We start from the raw sequence: 19,596 nt of genomic DNA, 5'->3' as shown, positions 1-19,596 counted from the left end.
GACTGTAGCACCTAGAACCGCTCGGCCACCCCGGCCGGCCGAGAGTGTAAGTTGAGGTTCCATAAATGCCGTAACATTGTTCTTCACTGTATCGTTGTTGTCATCAAGTAGTAATATACGTTGTTCTTCCCACATTTTACAACCTCTCTGTTCACATGTGCTACAAAACAAGTCAGTATTGATATGTCATTTCACATGTGTACTGACAAATTGATTGGCATGTCATGTCTCATGAGAGATGATGCATAGTAATACGAGGGCCGTTCAGAAAGTAACCTCCGGTTGATTTAAAAAAATACACCAAGTTAAATAAAAATATTTTAATATATACATCTTACAACTACATCTTTGCACTATTTTTCTACATAGTCTCCATAGCGATTGAGGCACTTATCGTATCTCTTCACAAGCTTTGAAATTCCTTCTGCATAAAAATCACCCGCTTGTGCCTGGAGCCAGCCTGTGACCGCATCTTTGAGCTCTTCGTCGTCATCAAACCGCTGTGACCCGAGCCATTTCTTCAAATGCATGAAGAGGTGATAATCACTTGGCGCCACGTCTGGGCTGTAAGGTGGATGGTTGATAACGTCCCACTTGAAGGACTCAAGAAGGGCCGTTGTTCTGCGAGCAGAGTGAGGACGGGCGTTATCGTGCAAAAAAACGATACCGGAAGTCAGCATACCACGGCGTTTGTTCTGTATAGCCCGTCGTAACTTTTTTGTTGTTTCACAGTACACGTCTTGATTAATGGTCGTACCACGTTCCATGAATTCAACCAACAACACCCCTTTGGCATCCGAAAACACCGTTGCCATCAGTTTTCTGGCAGAAAAATCTTGCGAGGCTTTTCTTGGTTTGGTAGGCGAATTTGAATGTGCCCACATCTTTGATTGTTCTTTTGTCTCAGGGTTCACGTACTTAATCCAGGTTTCGTCACCGGTCACGATTCTGTTTAACAATGGTTCTCCTTCGTCCTCATAACGTGACAGAAAGTCTAATGCAGAGGCCATTCTTTTAGTTTTGTGGTTGTCGGTAAGAATTTTGGGCACCCATCGTGCACAGAACTTACGGTAACCCAATCTTGCTGTCACTATCTCGTACAAGAGAGTCTTAGAAATCTGTGGAAAACCAGTAGACAACTCCGACATTGAGAAACGTCGATTTTCACGAACTTTTGCATCAACTGTCTGAACGAGTTCGTCAGTCACCAATGATGGTCTACCACTCCTCTCTTCATCATGAACGTTTTCTCGTCCACTTTTAAATAAACGTACCCATTCACGGACAACTCCTTCACTCATAACTCTTGGTCCGTACACGGCACAAAGCTCACGATGTAGCTGCTGCAGAATATCCTTTGGCTGTAAAAAACCTTATGACAGCACGCACTTCACATTTGGCGGGGTTTTCTATTGCAGCACACATTTCAAACTGCCGCAAAAACTAAACTAGCGCAGGTACGACGTTCACTCGACCACGGCTTGATGCCGACTGACCTGTTGAGTGCGTGAACGCACAGATGGCGTCGCTACTCCCCCCACAACCCGCACTGTGACCGATCGGAGGTTACTTTCTGAACCGCCCTCGTACTATTTATGTGCTTCAAAATGACTTCAGAGTCGAAATTAATCAAAAGCGCAATACGAAAACGATACATTTTAAGGCCTCCAACTGACTATGTGGTGTCGTCCAAAGATGGTGGTGCAACACCAAAAACGGCAAACAACATCGATACCACAAACTTTAGTGAAGCCTCGCTGCAATCTGTAACGACGGGCCTTAGTTTTTGAGAAAATCGATTTTGAAGTTCATTGCGTGCTTTGTATACCCGTAACGTTAGATACATTTCGAGCACGTGAGCGTAGCGCAGTGGTAAATCTTGACGGCTACGGCGTTGCAGGTACCGTGTTCGAATCCTGCTTGTTTACAATTTTTTTCAAAATCGACCGAATTTTTCAATTTTATTTCAAAGAATATCAACAGTGTAAGGTGTGCGAAATTATAAAGATATGTTCAGTTATTAATTTTTGCAAATATTCATTCCGTTTCTGGTTCGCAGTTGCAGTTCCAGATGTTCGTACAACGGTCGCTTCTTATATTACCTGAAATCGATCTCCGCCCATTACAGTCCCCTCTCCCGTGAATACCGTTAGCCGTAACGGGAACCCCAGCTCCTATTTGCGGCCAAGGAGGATGCGAGTTGCATTCCTTTACGTTCACATCTAACTACAGCGTCAGTTGCTCGCTAAGCGTCTCTAGTGCCGTGTGTTAGAAAACTTCTGTGAAATGGAAGAACCAAGTGTTTCTGCAGTAGTGCAGCCAGAAGAAGATCCACAAGTAGAGGAGTTGAACGAAGAACCAAAAGGCGAAATCACAAAGGCAATAAATACGTCGAAAATCTACTCCGCGATTTGAATTTCGTAACGAATACACCGCCTAGCGTGATCTCTGCCAATTCCGTTGCAATTGACGATGAGATATGTATCGCAATACAGGATCTTTTGGCCGAAAGACATCATTATTGATGATGAATTGATAGATTTCAACGATGAAAATGAATTGGGAGAATATGATGCGAGCCACAAACGGAATGAATATTTGAAAAAATTAATAACTGTATATATCTTTATAATGTCACATGCCTTACACTGTTTGTTCATATTCTTTGAAATAAAATAGAAAAATTCGGTCGATTTTGAAGAAAAAAGGTGTACACAAGCATGATTCGAACACGGTACCTCCGGGGTGGTAAACGTGAACCTTTACCGCTGCGCTACCCTAACTTGCTCGAAATTTATGTAATGTTACAGTTATACAGAGTGACCAATAAACTTCAAAATCGATTTTCTCAAGAACCAAGGTCCATTCGCTAAAAAACCAGATAGCCAGGTATTTATGGTAAGTGCCTCTACAACATATTCGAAGCGCATCAAAATCCGTGATTTACAGTATGGAGGGTCCCCTTGTCGGATGGACATGTACTATTGTAAATGTTGAACATCGTACTTCAGGAGAACAGTTTGTTAATTAGTGCATCAAGTGATATTTTAATAGTCAGGGATGGTTGTAAATTATTAAGCATTCCTGTGCCCAAAGGATTTATCAAGTTATTGATATATCTATCTTCCTCCAAGAACCGACGGAATATTCCGTAAATATTAAAGGTGCACTAATATTTCATATGTTGTAGTTCCAGAGAGCTTTCTCCCAGAGCTGTCAAAGAACCCACAGTTATTGTCGGATAATTCCAATTTCGTCTGGTCATGACATACAATGTGTTCTTTTACGAAATATATCAAGGCTTTGGAGACGCTTACAAACAAGATTGCCATCAGACAGCAGTTAGTATAAAAGGCATAGCAGCATGTTTCTTATTGCGAACGCGTCAGCAGGTGCCCTTGATGTGTGTTGAGGACTGAAACTTTGTTCATAACACGGTACTTCGTACAATAAAGACAGACCGAATGTGGCAGTGCTGTTGTTACTATGCTGACCTTATATTCGGGCGGATGGTTCATGTTCCTCCCAGCCATCCAGATTTAGGCTTTACGTGGTCCTCCTAAATCTTTTCAGGCAAATGCCGGGACGGTTCCTTCATCAAGGATACAGTGGACCACCTGTCCAATACACGTCCTATCCTCATAAAGCACACTTATACAGGATTATTCCGTGATGATCAAAAAGCATACCATCAGAGCTATGAGCACTTGTTCATCGTTGCGGCTGAAACACATCTCCTCTACACGACATGTTCTCTAGCCTTAAGGTGTGAAAGAGATCTACTGTCATTGGTCTCACAACTACTTTCATTTGTAATTTTCGACTCGATCGTTTCCGGACCAATGCAATTCGCCTTGTGTAGTCAACCTGTATTTATATTTTTGAGCTATCTATCAACACTGATTGCTATGACAAATCTAATAGCATTGTAAGGTAATCCATGGATCAGTAAATGAATAATAATACTAACCCTGCAAGTATACAGAGAATCGCAGAAGTGCAATGCGCAAAATGTCCTTGTAAGACTACAATAGGGAAAAAATAACCTGCTCATCTCAGGGTCAATTTCCTATGTGTTTTGCGTTACTTTTAGACAAACAGTATATTGCAAAGTGGACTTTTATTTGGGTAGGTATATGCATTTCATCACCAGGCTGTGTTGCTTCTCCTGGATGACGGTTCAGATGTTGAATTGGACCATGCGTCAATCCCTATGAGAAACAGCTCCAACTGATAGCCATTTGTTAAGCCTAGAAGCGTTCGAGAGTGACTCTCCACCGAAGTTTCAAGCACCTCCAGCAGTCCTTGCAGCAAACTGGTCCACTTCCCATAACGTACAATTTCCTAGACAGTTATCATTACGTGTCCATTGACCAGCTGGTTTTCATATTCTCACCAACCGAATTACTTCTCAGTAAATTTTATTGATATTCCACAGCGCCCTCCTTCCCCAATACAAGGAAACACACTTATGTCAGGAACGTTCCTTTCTAAAAGTACACTCCTGGAAATGGAAAAAAGAACACATTGACACCGGTGTGTCAGACCCACCATACTTACTCCGGACACTGCGAGAGGGCTGTACAAGCAATGATCACACGCACGCCACAGCGGGCACACCAGGAACCGCGGTGTTGGCCGTCGAATGGCGCTAGCTGCGCAGCATTTGTGCACCGCCGCCGTCAGTGTCAGCCAGTTTGCCGTAGCATACGGAGCTCCATCGCAGTCTTTAACACTGGTAGCATGCCGCGACAGCGTGGACGTGAACCGTATGTGCAGTTGACGGACTTTGAGCGACTATGTGAGGTCCCCACAGTACATCGATGTTGTCGCCAGTGGTCGGCGGAAGGTGCACGTGCCCGTCGACCTGGGACCGGACCGCAGCGACGCACGGATGCACGCCAAGACCGTAGGATCCTACGCAGTGCCGTAGGAGACCGCACCGCCACTTCCCAGCAAATTAGGGACACTGTTGCTCCTGGGGTATCGGCGAGGACCATTCGCAACCGTCTCCATGAAGCTGGGCTACGGTCCCGCACACCGTTAGGCCGTCTTCCGCTCACGCCCCAACATCGTGCAGCCCGCCTCCAGTGGTGTCGCGACAGGCGTGAATGGAGGGACGAATGGAGACGTGTCGTCTTCAGCGATAAGAGTCGCTTCTGCCTTGGTGCCAATGATGGTCGTATGCGTGTTTGGCGCCGTGCAGGTGAGCGCCACAATCAGGACTGCATACGACCGAGGCACACAGGGCCAACACCCGGCATCATGGTGTGGGGAGCGATATCCTACACTGGCCGTACACCACTGGTGATCGTCGAGGGGACACTGAATAGTGCACGGTACATCCAAACCGTCATCGAACCCATCGTTCTATCATTCCTAGACCGGCAAGGGAACTTGCTGTTCCAACAGGACAATGCACGTCTGCATGTATCCCGTGCCACCCAACGTGCTCTAGAAGGTGTAAGTCAACTACCCTGGCCAGCAAGATCTCCGGATCTGTCCCCCATTGAGCATGTTTGGGACTGGATGAAGCGTCGTCTCACGCGGTCTGCACGTCCAGCACGAACACTGGTCCAACTGAGGCGCCAGGTGGAAATGGCATGGCAAGCCGTTCCACAGGACTACATCCAGCATCTCTACGATCGTCTCCATGGGAGAATAGCAGCCTGCATTGCTGCGAAAGGTGGATATACACTGTACTAGTGCCGACATTGTGCATGCTCTGTTGCCTGTGTCTATGTGCCTGTGGTTCTGTCAGTGTGATCATGTGATGTATCTGACCCCAGGAATGTGTCAATAAAGTTTCCCCTTCCTGGGACAATGAATTCACGGTGTTCTTATTTCAATTTCCAGGAGGGTATATGTGCTTATTGTTTTCTTTAGCCAATGCCAGCAAACTCTAATTGAGTTTCCAGAATGAGACTTTCACTCTGCAGCGGAGTATGCGCTGATCTGAAACTTCCTGGCAGATTAAAACTGTGTGCCCGACCGAGACTCGAACTCGGGACCTTTGCCTTTCGCGGCATCTGAGCTACCGAAGCACGACTCACCCCCGGTCCTCACAGCTTTACTTCTGCCAGTATCTCGTCTCCTCCCTTCCAAACTTTACAGAAGCTCTCCTGCGAACCTTGCAGAACTAGCACTCCTGAAAGAAAGGATACTGCGGAGACATGGCTTAGCCACAGCCTGGGGGATGTTTCCAGAATGAGACTTCCACTCTGCAGCGGAGTGTGCGCTGATATGAAACTTCCTGGCAGATTAAAACTGTGTGTTTGGAAGGTAGGAGACGAGATACTGGCAGAAGTAAAGCTGTGAGGACCGGGAGTGAGTCGTGCTCCGGTAGCTCAGATGGTAGAGCACTTGCCCGCGAAAGGCAAAGGTCCCGAGTTCGAGTCTCGGTCGGTGCACACAGTTTTAATCTGCCAGGAAGTTTCATATCAGCGCACACTCCGCTGCAGAGTGAAAGTCTCATTCTGGAATCATCCCCCAGGCCGTGGCTAAGCCATGTCTCCGCAATATCCTTTCTTTCAGGAGTGCTAGTTCTGCAAGTTTCGCAGGAGAGCTTCTGTAAAGTTTGGAAGGTAGGAGACGAGATACTGGCATAAGGAAAGCTGTGAGGACCGAGCGTGAGTCGTGCTTCGGTAGCTCAGATGGTAGAGCACTTGCCCGCGAAAGGCAAAGGTCCCGAGTTCGAGTCTCGGTCGGGCACACAGTTTTAATCTACCAGGATGTTTCTAATTGAGTTGTTTATCATCTTCACCTTGGGCTCATCCGTGTGGTTGGCTGAAGTACCTCCTGCGGTCACACTGCAATGTCCCGACACTATGCAGATGAAATCGTGATTCATAAATTAACGAAAGTATCACGGTAAAGTACTTACCTACCGATAACTAGGCTTGTCATCGTGTCATATACACCTCTTTAGCGGGAAACAGCTGAGAAGTTCCATGCCCTCTTTTGCACGTCTCCTCTCATTTTCATCAATTTTATTAATGTTCTATGTCATTGCACGGTAGTAACAGACCGAATAAGGTTATTGTACTGAGAGTATTTGTACTGAGAGCTCAAAAAATACTTTTCACTCGATTCCTAAACATGTTGTTTTACTTCCCTGGGTGGCCTGTAAGAGGCGAGCATCCGTGGACGCGGCACACTGCGTTTCCGGTTGCGGGCTGCACTTCCCTGAATTCTGAGGGGTTCGCACAGTAGGCCTAAGCGCCTGGCGGAACGACTGACGTCGGTCGACTTTCGCCTACTGTATGCAGGGCGAAACGGCCTGCGAGACGTCTGAGTTTCGCCGCAGTTTATGTGTTTACCGTTCCGGCATGTCTGGAACGAAGATTACTGGCACCAACTGACTGCATTGTCCTCTTGATTCTGAGAATACTTGTGGACTGTACCCTGCTGGGTGCGACTGTCTGGCGCCGGATGGCCGGTGGTCTAGGCAGGTTGTTTCCGTAGCCGGTCAAACGGCAAGTTCAGTGCCCTCAGCTGAATAGCAGATGCATGATTGGTCAACTTAAACTGAGGCTAGTTGATGTCATAAAGACCTGCTCGAAACTGGAGGGAACGATCGCTACTGGCGCGAATGATGCTCTGAGACAGTGTGGGGGAAATTCGGAATCAGAACTGAATGCTGATTCGCGGTTTTCGAGGAGAGCAGGGAGTAGAGCAATGTTGGCTTCGCTCTTGCGTTGTGCGGGCAGTAAATTCGGGATCTGATCCTCCTCGCAGTCGGGCGGTCTTGCGACTTGGTCGCTCGTTTTCGGAAGAACTTTGAAGTCTCGGACAGCCTTCGCGGCCAGGGGTTGACACAGAGTTGCTGCACTGCAGAAGTCGGCGCCCACATCATCAGGACGCTGCCTACCCACGACGTGCTGCAGATTTCAGTACTGGTACAGTATTCTGCGGCTCCGGCACTGTAAGACCTTATCAATTTTATACTGAATCCCTCAGCAGCACGCGAGCTCGCTTTGCTACAAGTCCACCTTGCTGGTTTCTCCATGTGATCCCATTTGAGCTCTCAATACTAATTGCGATACTTCTATATAGTCGGGAGATTAGTATTTGATTCATTAGGACCTCCAGTCATTATCATCAATGTATTGCATCACAGAGAGTAGGAGCACCTTGTTCTCGAGCCATCTCTTATTCTCATAATATTTCAATATACCCTATCCTTTAACCTACTGTGTGTGTCGACAATCATGTACATTTATGTTCCGATAAATAGTAAATCTCATTGTAATATTTAATCCGCATATCATTTCGTAGATCTATACAGAATCCCATTTCCTGTTGTTTATTATGATAAAGTTCTCTTTTTTCTGAGTAGATTACGATTTTTATCAAATTATTGTGAGTGTGCACTCCTCATTTTACCAAGCACACCTCTACATGGCTGTGTGTGTCGCCTTATAGGCGCATGACCTTGAAGCAGACTTAGCCGCTGAGCGACGCAGCCACGCGAGTGTGCGAGAGAGAGCGCAACACGGGCCCTAGTATTACTAGGCCCGTGTTGCTTTAAAATCAAGTTGGTGATAACGCAACCGGAAGCGATAAGGCGCGCTGGCGCTGTGCGCGCGAGTGGGGGCAGGAAGTACGCATCCTGTTCTGAGGCAGCAGCATGCTCATTCGACTCGAGGCAGCCGCACGGAGCACACAGCCATGCCGTACCGCCGTAGAAGATCTGTTTATCAACTACACATTGATCTTGCCAAAAGCCGAGAAGCGATTCTTCTTAGTGTTTTAGCTCTCAGGGGCACTCTGGGATGCTCTCTGGGTCTCTTTGGGATGCTCTCTGGGACACTCTGGGATTATTTTTGTGTCACTCTGTTCACAATGTTACCGTTGTGCGCATAATTAATTAGGTGGTAGATAAGGAGGAGGTCGAGTGCATGTCTTGTTCTCATGCAAAATTCGTCTGAATTAAAGAGGTACAAACTGTTCTCCATCCCGGCACCTTGCACAGCAGATATTTTAGCAGATTTTTGCATTTCAGCTATTATGTATAATGCATTAGACGATTTTGATTCACACATAAAAGAAAAAATATATGAGCGCGTGCTGTTTCACAGTTGAGGAAACATTTACAATCAGACATAAAGTGAGCAACGGTAAGAGGCTACAATCATACGAATAGCACACAAAATTACACTGTATTTTTCATTTACGATGACAGATTATTTTCGGATCTGTGGATCAAATAATAGGGTGAAAGGACATCTGTCATAAGATTCATTGATAACGTTACTATCTCCAGTAGAAAGGAAGAAAAATAGCAAGTCCTTTCGAAGAAATGACGTAATGAGTGCAGAATACAGGCTGAGAGTACGCCAAAGAAAGACGAAAGTCACTCTGAAAATGCTTGATCGTGTTCGTCATTATAGGGTGCGTGTGGCTATTGGTGACTTTCGCACTAGTTCCGTCTGCAGCCTCCTCACAGAAGCTGCGATTCGCCCTGCGCACATACGATGGAGCCAACTCCTGGCGTCTTAAGCAATCGCCATTCGACGATGCCCTGACCACCCCGTATATCGTGTCTTCTTTATAAACGAGGGATGTCTTTCTCTTGATACCTGACCTCGGGTAGGATTACCGGTTGGAACGTGTCTCACTTCCGTCTGTTGCGATTTCCATCTCCACTCACTAGGAAGTACCTGTGCATTTCCCCCCCCCCCCGTCCCTACTCCCCCCACCCCCTTGGATGGTGCTTCGACCGCGGATTGGGACCGACCTATTACAGTGTCCTAATGTCTCTGTCGCCCCTATGATATACCAGCGTTTTGTACGTTCCATGCTCGAAGATTCTGAGAATACTACTATCGTCTAGGCTGAAGGTTCTTTCGTCCTTGCACAGAACACTATTTACTGCCGGGATCCTGTAGTGTGTTCACAGCAGAGCTGCTAGCCATTAACATGGCCTTCCATTTTGTTACTCAGATCTCCCTCCACAGTGTTTTAATACGCAACGACTCAATGAGCTGTCTGCAGGCTATAACCGATGCTGCTCTCGTCACTCTTTGGTCTCTGCTGTCAATGACCTTCTCTCTGCCCTTGGCAGTGCCGCCTGCTTAGTTTTTCTGTGGGTCCCAAGCTATTTGGGCATCCCAGGGAATGAACTGTCTGACCATTTGGCTAGAGAGGCAGATACTTACCCCCCCACCCACCCCCCAACCACAATTCTCTTTCGTAATTCTAGGTGAAGATTTGCGGATTCACATCGAATCTCTTTGTGCTCAAAAGTGTAACGACAATTGGTGTGCTACTGCTCTGTCATTAACTACACACAATCAAGGAGACTACTACAGTTTGGCGCTCTTCCTTCCGCTTCTCTCGGAAGGAGTCCACTGTCTTATGCCGTCTACACATCGTCATAAAGGCTCGCCGTTGCTTTCTCTTGCGTATTGAGTCACCCCAGAATGTGGTTGTGGGGCTAGACTGACGGTAATCAATATGTTGGTATCTGTTCAGATACCATCTTCATACAGTTATGGTATTCTAAAGAAGCTGCACGGTCATCAATGGTATTTGTTCTTTCGGGAACAGATACCATCTTCATATTCATGTTATTTTTACCGACAAATCTTCTCTGTGGGACTGTGTACGTACACATGGACCCTAGTCAAAGGCCGCCAACACGTTGTTACAACGGACCGTCAAACGTCCCATAAAGATGCATATTTGGGTATGTTTCTCAAAACTGGCTTTCGGCGATTTTTAAGTGTTTACCGACAATTTAAGGTATTACAAATTTATCAGAGATTATTGATGCTGACTGCCAAACGTTGGTTCACCGACAAAAATAAAGACTGGATACTGCAGGAGGACAATGATTCCAGCGAAGCATGGCAGCAGGCTTTGCAGGTACCGGAAAAAGGAGAAAGGTGTACAGGTACTAGATTGGCCCTAACAATCGCCTAAGCTAATCCTGTTGAAAATATGTTGTCACATCAGAAGGAAGTTGCAAGGAAAATGATCGTCTCTTTGAAGAAGCTGTCAACGTAAATTCGACCCATTTGGAGGTTTCTTGCACGTGAATACGAAGAAAATTTGGTTTGAAGCATGTCTGGGAGAAATCAAGTGGTTACCGACGGTGTGAGTGATTGGACATATTATTAAATGTAACTGCGGTTTTCTTAGGTTCATATGTGATATATGTATATTTTTTGGTTTGTTGTCAAATTATTTTTGCACTGATTACTCTGACCACAGTCTTACTTAAGACTGTAAATCGCTCCGTTTCAGCATCACGACAACGGCTGCACTCTTTCCCGAATCTCCCGAAACGCTTATGAAAGTTACTGAATTATATGAAATAAAATCGTCATAACTTCTGAACGGTTTGTGTTTGGACGTTGAAACTGCACAGTTGGCAGCGGAGCATGCTAGGAATTTGTATGCGCGTACTGTTTGGTTTAGCGACGAAGTCCACATTCATTTGGACAGTTTCGTCAATAAGGAAAATTGGCTAATTTCACGGTCTGTCGGTTCATCCTCAACGTGTGACTGTGTGGTGTGCAATGTCCAGTCACGGAATAATCGGTGCGATATTCTTCGATGGCACGGTGACTACCGAACGGTACGTGATGGTTTCAGAAGAAGATTTCATCCAAAGTGACCCTGATTTCGACGAGATGCGGTTCATACAATAAGGAACTCTACCTAATCGAAGCAGCAGAGTGTTTGATGTCCTTGGGAAGCACTTTTGGGAGCGCATTCTGGCACTGGGGTACACAGACGCTACTGGCATGGGCCTCGACTGGTCGCCATGTTCTCCGGATCTTAACACATACGACTCATTTTCGTCGAGCTGTGTTAAAGACAAGGTGTACATCAGTAGCCCCAAAACTATTGCTGAACTGAAAACAGCCATTCAGGAGGTCATCGACAGCATCGATGTGCCGACACTTCAGAGAGTGATGTAGAAGTTCGCTATTCGTCTGCGCCATCCATCGCCAATGATGGCAGGCGTTTCGAACATGTCATAATCTAAATCTGGGTATCTGTAGTGACGTTGAATAAAGTGTGTGCCGTCGGTATTTTTTTAATAGTTCAATAATCAATCATTCTCACCCTGTACCTTCCACTACTAGTTCAGCCACCTGCTATTTGTGAGTGGTTACTGAACTTTGACATCGAATATAGGCGGTGGTCGCATTGACGTTATTGGACCTAGTAACATGGAATGATAACAGATGTAGCAGAGGGAAGTTGACATTCTCTTTAAAATCTTTTTTTATTTCTTTAAGTCCTTAGTCTTCTGACTGTTCTGATGCGAGCCGCCGCGATTTCCTTCCTGTGTCATCGTTTTCATCTCAGAGTATCACTTGCAAGCTCCGTGCTGAATTATTTGCTGGATGTATTCCAGTCTCTTTTTTCCTCTATGATTTTTATCCTCTGCTACTAACTCTAGATCCACGGAAGTTATTCCCTCATGCCTTAAGAGATGTGCTACCATCCTGTCCATCGTTCCTATCAACGTTTTCCATATACTCCATTCCACGTCGATTGTGCGGTGAACCTCCTCGTTGCTTATGTTCAACATTCTTCTGTAGCATCACATTTCAAATGCTTCGATTCTCTTTTGTTCCGGATTTCCCACACTCCATGTTTCACTAACATACAACGCTGTGTTCCAAACGCATATTCTCAGTAATTTCTTCTCAAATTAAGACTTGTGTTTGACACTTGTAGACTTCTTTTGGCGAGGAATGTCCCTTTTTTCAGTGCTAGTGTGCTTCTTGCTGCTGTAAAACCTTTTGATAAATTACCAGATGAAGTAAAATGTCTGACAGACAGCAGTAATAGTTTCGAAAATAAAATCATACCTCATTGATAACTCCTTCTATACCATAGATGAGTTCTTGAATGTGAGTAAATAAATCAGGAGATATAATATATGCGTTTTGTGCCATTTAAGGGAATGGGACAGATAACAGAAATATTTAGGTATAACACTATAATGTAAACTAAAAAAATGATACGTTCCACATCATAACGGTTCTCCGTGCTATTGATCAATGGAACACGTAACTAACTAACTAAGTAACTGACTCTTATGTCCTCCTTTCTCGGCCCGTCATGAGTTGTCTGCTGCCGTAACTTCATCTACCTCGTGATTGCCAATTCTCATGTTAAGTTTCTCGCTCTTAAGGTTTCTGCTACTTCTCATTACTTTCGTCTTTCTTCAATTCACTCTCAATCCATATTCTGTACTCATTTGACTGTTCATACCACTTAACAAATCTTGTAATTCTTCCTCGCTTTCAGCGAGGATAGCAATGTCATCAGCGAATTTTAACACTGATATTCTTTCGCCTTGAATTTTAATTCCACTCTTGAATCTTTCTCTCATTTCCTTCATTGCCTCTTCTATATGTAAACTGAACAGTAGGGGTAAAAGAGTACACACCTGCATTAAAGCCCTTTTAATCTGAGTATTTCGTTCTTGGTCTTCCAGTCTTGAGATTTGTAAATATTGTATACTACCTGTCTTTCGCTTTAGCTTACTCCTATTTTGTTCAGAATTTCGAACATCTTGCACTACTCGTATTTCACATTATCGAACGCTTTTGCATGTTGGCAAATGCTATGAACGTATCTTGATTTTCCTTTAGTCTTGCTTCCATTATCAACTGCAACGTCAGAACTGTCTCTCTGTTACCTTTAGGTGTCGTAAAGCCAATCTGATCGTCTTGTAACGCATTCTCAATTTTCTTCTCCATTCTTCAGTATATTCGTCTCGTTAGCCACTTCGATGCATGAGCTGTAAACCGGATTGTACGGTAATTCTCACATTTGTTGGCTCTTACAGTGTTGTGAATTGTGTGGATCATGTTTTCCCGAAAGGTAGATGGTACATCGCCTGTCTCATACATGCTACATACCAACGTGAATAGTCGTATGTTGTCTCTTCTCCCTATGAATTCAGAAATTGTGATGGAGTGTTATCTGTCCCTTCTACCTTATTCAAACTTAAGACTTCAGCTCTTCTAATTTCTGATTCTAATACTGGAGGCCCCATCTCTTTCCTATCTAGTCGCGTTCTTTCTTCTGTCTCGTTATCGGACATCTCCTTCCCCTTATAAAGGCCTTCAATCTGCTCTTTCCACCCATCTGCTTTCTCCTTTGCATTTAACGGCGGAGTTCCCATTGCATTCTTAATCTTACCACCCTTGCTTTTAATTTCATCGAAGGGTGCTTTGACAATTTCATATGCTGAGCCAACCCTTGCGACAACCAATTCTTTTTCGATTTTTTCACATTTTTCATGAAGCCATTTCGCCTTAGCTTCCCTGCCCTTCCTATTTATTTCATTTGTAAGTGACTTGTATTTCTGTATTCCTGAATTTTCTTAAAAAATTTTGTATTTCCTTCTCTCATCGATCAGTTGAAGTATTTCTTCTGCTACCCAAAGTTTTTCTGCAGTTACCTTTTAACGTATTACTATGTTTTTAACGTTTCTCATCGAGCCATATACGTTATCTCGCATTTCTACCTGCTTCTCTCACACAATTAATGAAAAAAATTCAAAAATTCTGGGTCGCCACCAGGCCAAGCCCTTCCTAACCATCTAGAACAAACGGAGCTGGAAAATTATTTGTTTAATTACTTTAATAATTTAGTTACTAGTACGCAAATTTCTTTAAGCAGCCAGAAAAATAGCACTCCATGTTGTGCATGAAGCAACTTGATTAATTCAGGATTGGAAATGGGAGTAAGAGGATAAGATCGACAACAAAGAATTTATCTTTAACGTAAATTATTTATTGTAACTAATTATTTGGTTACACAACCTAACTACACATAACTGGTGTCTGAGTCGAAATATTTAAGTAAGAATTACGTGAGAATGAAACAGAGCACAAATTTAACTACAGCAAGAAGAAACAAAAAAGACGGGGTGGGAGACAATTATACAATCATTTCCTTCGCAATACCATAAAAATATCTCAGTGAGATTTGCGTTAAGATTCTACGCATTCACTATTCTGGACAGAGGTTTAACCAATACACGAGGCTGCGCGATAATTATTAACATACAAACTGCGTCTGCTGCTTGCAAACGGCCGAACTAGAGCACGTGGTGCATTCTGACTCAAACTGTTGTGCTGCTTTGTAGAAAGCTAACGAAAGAGCAGATATTCTTGCAGAAATTGTAGCTCATTAAACAAGCATACTGTTAAAATAAAGCCTATTGCGGTGCTGTGGTGACCAGAAGGGTCATTGATTACCAAACACGTGGCACAAAATCGACACACAAAGACAAAAGCAATTTCCACAAAATATAAGACTAAAAATCATTAAAAAAATAACTCGCTTCACACGCTTCCGTTAAGCTGAAGTTCGTAAGTGTTTCACGAGTTAAGTGTAACGAAGTCCTAAATCAACCTGATTCTTATCACCTGAAACCCCCCTTAAGAGCTACGATCCGTACTCACCAAACATTCACCGAATAGTGTCCCTTTCTCTTAGAGATTACCTGGCTCCCCGTGCAGCGGAAGCTACCAGAGGGGTGGCCCTCCGTCACCAACCTCACACACAAAAACAGCCTTCGACAAAGCCCTCGACTAAGATGGGTTACGGTTTTAGGGCGCAAAACTGCTACGGTCATTAGCGACTAACAGGGATAAACCTCTCGGTTCAGGTATTGGAAACCTAAGTTGGTCATCCTGTACTCACCTTCGAACGAGAAGCAACATCGTCTGCTCCCAGTCCTCAGTCTTTCTGGAAGAGTTCATGAAATGAGCTAATATCAGGTAGTAAAGTGAATATGTTATACCGAATTCGACAAGCGGCTTATGAAACGACTTCACAGAGACGTTTCACCTTGTTTGTATCTATGTATTTCAATACGGAGACATAATTTCCTAGCAAACCGCCTCCTGGACTGTTGTGCTCATTCCTCCAGCACAGCGTGCATCCTTGGCATCTGGCCTGCAAGGCACGACGACAGAGCAGTAACTGTAGCTGCAGACCGGCGCCGTAAAGGTCATCGAATGTCGCGGCGACCCGGGCAGCCACTTTGTAGACCAAAGGGCGGCGGCACCACAACGGCAAGTACTACCCTCGTGAAACGACGATGCGCGGTTTTTCGACTGCTCAGTACGTCGACTGAAGACACTCAGAATGTTGACATTAAGATCCATCTACGTGAATTGCGAGGGCTGTTCATAAAGTGAAGTCCGACTGGCTATTAAAATAGAAAAGAAGAGAAAATTTATATCCACTCTGAACTTTCTTTTTGGTATTATTTCACCACATAGTCTCTTCGTTTAATTCGCAGTATACGGTCGCGCATTGTTATTAAGGAGAATGATGCCTCCACTCCGCTTCTTTTGGACTGACCCTCTGAGATTCGTAAGAGTATCACAATAAACATGTGATATCACACTGTTCTCAAGAGTAAGTCTCGAGGAAAAGGCTATCGAATCTTCTTAGCAAAACGAAAGTACTGTTATCAGTAGCTTGCTGTTTGACACTGTCTGCTTGCGTTTTTTGGACTTTTGATGTGGAGTGGATGTGTACACACTTTTGGACTGTTGCTTAGTATCAGAGTTTACATACTGCTCGCATACCGCAGCCTAGTCACAATTTTGTTCAGAAATTCCTCCTCTTCATGATAGTGCTGAAGGAATGTCGATGCCGAACCCACTCTTTCTGTTTCGAGAACATCCGTTAGACGGATTGGTATCCACCAAGCACAGTCCTTATCGCAACCTAATTACTTGAATGTTTTAAAGAGGGATATCGTTGAAAATGAGCCATATCTTCAGAAATTTAGAAAATTCTGAACTAACGTGTCGCATGCACAATTCCGTCAACACACTGCACAAGTTCGTCAGTCACATCTGAATGTCCTCCTCGACCTCTCTGGTCATATCCCGTATAAAAAGGATTCTAACAGCCGTAATTATTCCTAAAAATTTTATTAATTAAGCGACCAGTTTCGATGATTCATTACAGACATCTAATGGGGAAATCCAAACACTGGCTCAGATAGAATAGGTGCCATATACGCTGAATAGCCAAAGAAACTGATACACCGGCCTAATATCGTATAGGACCACTGCCAGCACGCAGAAGTGCCGCAGCACGACATGACATGTGGACTCGACTAATTTCTGAAGTAGTGCTGGAGGGAACTGACACCATGAATCCTGCAGGGCTGTCCATAAATCCGTAAGAGTACGAGGGGGTGGAGATCTCTTCTGAACACCACGTTGCAAGGCATTCCAGATTCGCTCAATAATGTTCATGTCTGGGGAGTTTGGTGGCCAGAGGAAGTGTTTACACGCAGAAGAGCGTTCCTGGAGCCACTCTGTAGCAATTCTGGACGTGTGGTCTGTCGCATTATCCTGCTGAAATAGCCTAAGTCCGTCGCAATGCACAAAGGAAGTGATTAGATGCACATATGCAGATCGTATCTGTTCTTTCGGACGTGTCCGAAAGAACGGATACCATCTCCATATCGATAAGGCTAACCGGCCAGTGATATTCAGTGCCGATGCACTCACATTGACCGAACTCTTCCGGGAATCGGTAGACTGACGAGTAATGAGTATAGTGGGCAGGATCACTACATATTTAGTGTGTGGACAATAAATTGGGAATGTAGGTCTCCCGGGGAGCGTGACAGAAATACGTCCCTGCAGTCGCACTATCCTCTGTGTCCTCTGTGGCTCAGATGGATAGAGCGTCTGCCATGTAAGCAGGAGATCCCGGGTTCGAGTTCCAGTCGGGTTCACACTTTCAATTGTCCCCGTTGATATTTATCAACGCCTATCAGCAGCTAAAGGTCTGGATTCGTTGTAATTTCATGATTAGATACAGGTGATCAGACAGGATGCTTACGCACGTGGCACCTGTCAGAGTCGTATCTGGACACGCCCCACGCCATTACAGCGCTTTCACCCTCTAAAACGGTCCCCTGCTGACATGCAGAGTCCATGGATTCATGAGGTTGTCTCTATACTGTACACGTCCATCCACTCGAAATAACTTGAAACGAGAATCGTCCGAGAAAGCAACATCATTCTAGTCGTCAACAGTCCTATGTCTGAGTTGAACGGCCCAGGCAAGCGGTAAAGCTTTGTGTCGTAAAGTCATCAAGGGTACACGAGTGGGCGGGCCGGGGTGGCTGAGCGGTTCTAGGAGCTACAGTGTGGAACCGCGCGACCGCTACGGTCGCAGGTTCGAATCCTGCCTCGGGTATGGATGTGTGTGATGTCATTAGGTTAGTTAGGTTTAAGTAGTTCTACGTTCTAGGCGACTGATGACCTCAGAAATTAAGTCCCATAGTGCTCAGAGCCATATGAACCATTTTTTGGTAGACGAGTGGGATTTCGGGTCCGAAGGGTTACACATCTGTCACGTTGAACGAGTCTCTTCAGTCTTCGTTCGTCCCGTTCTTGCAGGATCTTCTTCCAGCCCAGTGATGTCAGAGATTTGATGTTTTACCGGATTGCTGATATCACAATACACTCGTGAAATGGTCGTAGCGGAAAGTCCCCACTTCGTCGCTACCTCGCAGATGCTGCGTCCCATTGCTCGTGCGGCGACTATAACTCCAAATTCACTTAAATCGTCATAACCTACAATTGTAGTAGCAGTAACAGATCTGACAACTGCGCCAGACTCTTCTTGTCTTATATAGGAGTTGCTGACCGCAGCGCCGTATTCTGCCTGTTTACATACCTCTGTATTTGAATACGCCTGCCTATACCAGTTTCTATAGAGCTTCAGTGATTATTGAACTGGATACCGTGGAATTCTGTTTACTTGACGTGAACATACAAACGCACGACAGTAGCTGCATCGTGCGTTTCGAGTATACAGATCGAATAAACAGAAGTCTACCAGGATGCTGACATACTAAGTGGCTGTTTCCCCATCATACGCTGCCGCAGCAGAACACCGCTAGCAGTCCAGTATCAACAACAGCTTCGTTCAGTTTGCGTTCAGCACTGCAGTAACATGGCACGTAGAGGCTACAACACTTCGATAGAGCCAGGATAGTGAATTTACTTTCGGTAGGTCATACAAAGCTAGTTGTTGCCGATCGGTTACGTGCTGCTAACAGTAGTGTGTCTAAGGTGTGGAGAAAGTACATAGAGACGGTAAATGTCAGCGACAGACATTGCAGTGGTCGTCCTCGTAAGGAAACACCGATGCAGGGTCGTTTCCTCCTATTATCGGCTCGAAAACGCACAACATCAGCTGCCAGAAACATTGGAAATGACGTCTCCCGGACAACAAGGACTCGTATCTCATGCCAAATAATGCGTAGAAGATTGCTTCAGGGTGGTTTTTATTCCAGGAGACCGATGAGAAGTTTTTCACTGAACCAACGGAACCGAACGCAATCGATGAACCTGGGCTCTTACACATAAACATTGGACGACTGCCGAATGGAGTAATATTGCGTTTGCTGACGAGACCAGGATTGGTTTGAGACCGGACACTAGACGTTTCAGGAACTGGAGAAGTGCTAGAGGGCGTCAGGAACGCCGATACTGTCAGGAAGTCCGTCCATTTGGGTGGAAGTGTAATTTCCTGGGCAACAATAGTGATGGGACGGCGAACCCCTCT

At 45.0% G+C, this 19,596-nt stretch overlaps 1 non-coding gene across 1 annotated transcript; it reads left to right on the top strand.

Moving 5' to 3' along the window:
• The first annotated feature begins 6,336 nt into the window (after nt 1-6,336).
• Nucleotides 6,337-6,410, top strand: Trnas-cga (transfer RNA serine (anticodon CGA)). Its single transcript has one exon. It is a non-coding gene; the product is annotated as a tRNA-Ser (tRNA).
• The last annotated feature ends 13,186 nt before the right edge of the window (nt 6,411-19,596 follow it).

Source organism: Schistocerca cancellata, chromosome 3 (genome assembly GCF_023864275.1).
Source record: "Schistocerca cancellata isolate TAMUIC-IGC-003103 chromosome 3, iqSchCanc2.1, whole genome shotgun sequence".
Taxonomy (NCBI): domain Eukaryota; kingdom Metazoa; phylum Arthropoda; class Insecta; order Orthoptera; family Acrididae; genus Schistocerca; species Schistocerca cancellata.
The sequence above is the reverse complement of the archived record's forward strand: the minus strand, read 5'-3'. Positions and strand labels throughout refer to the sequence as shown.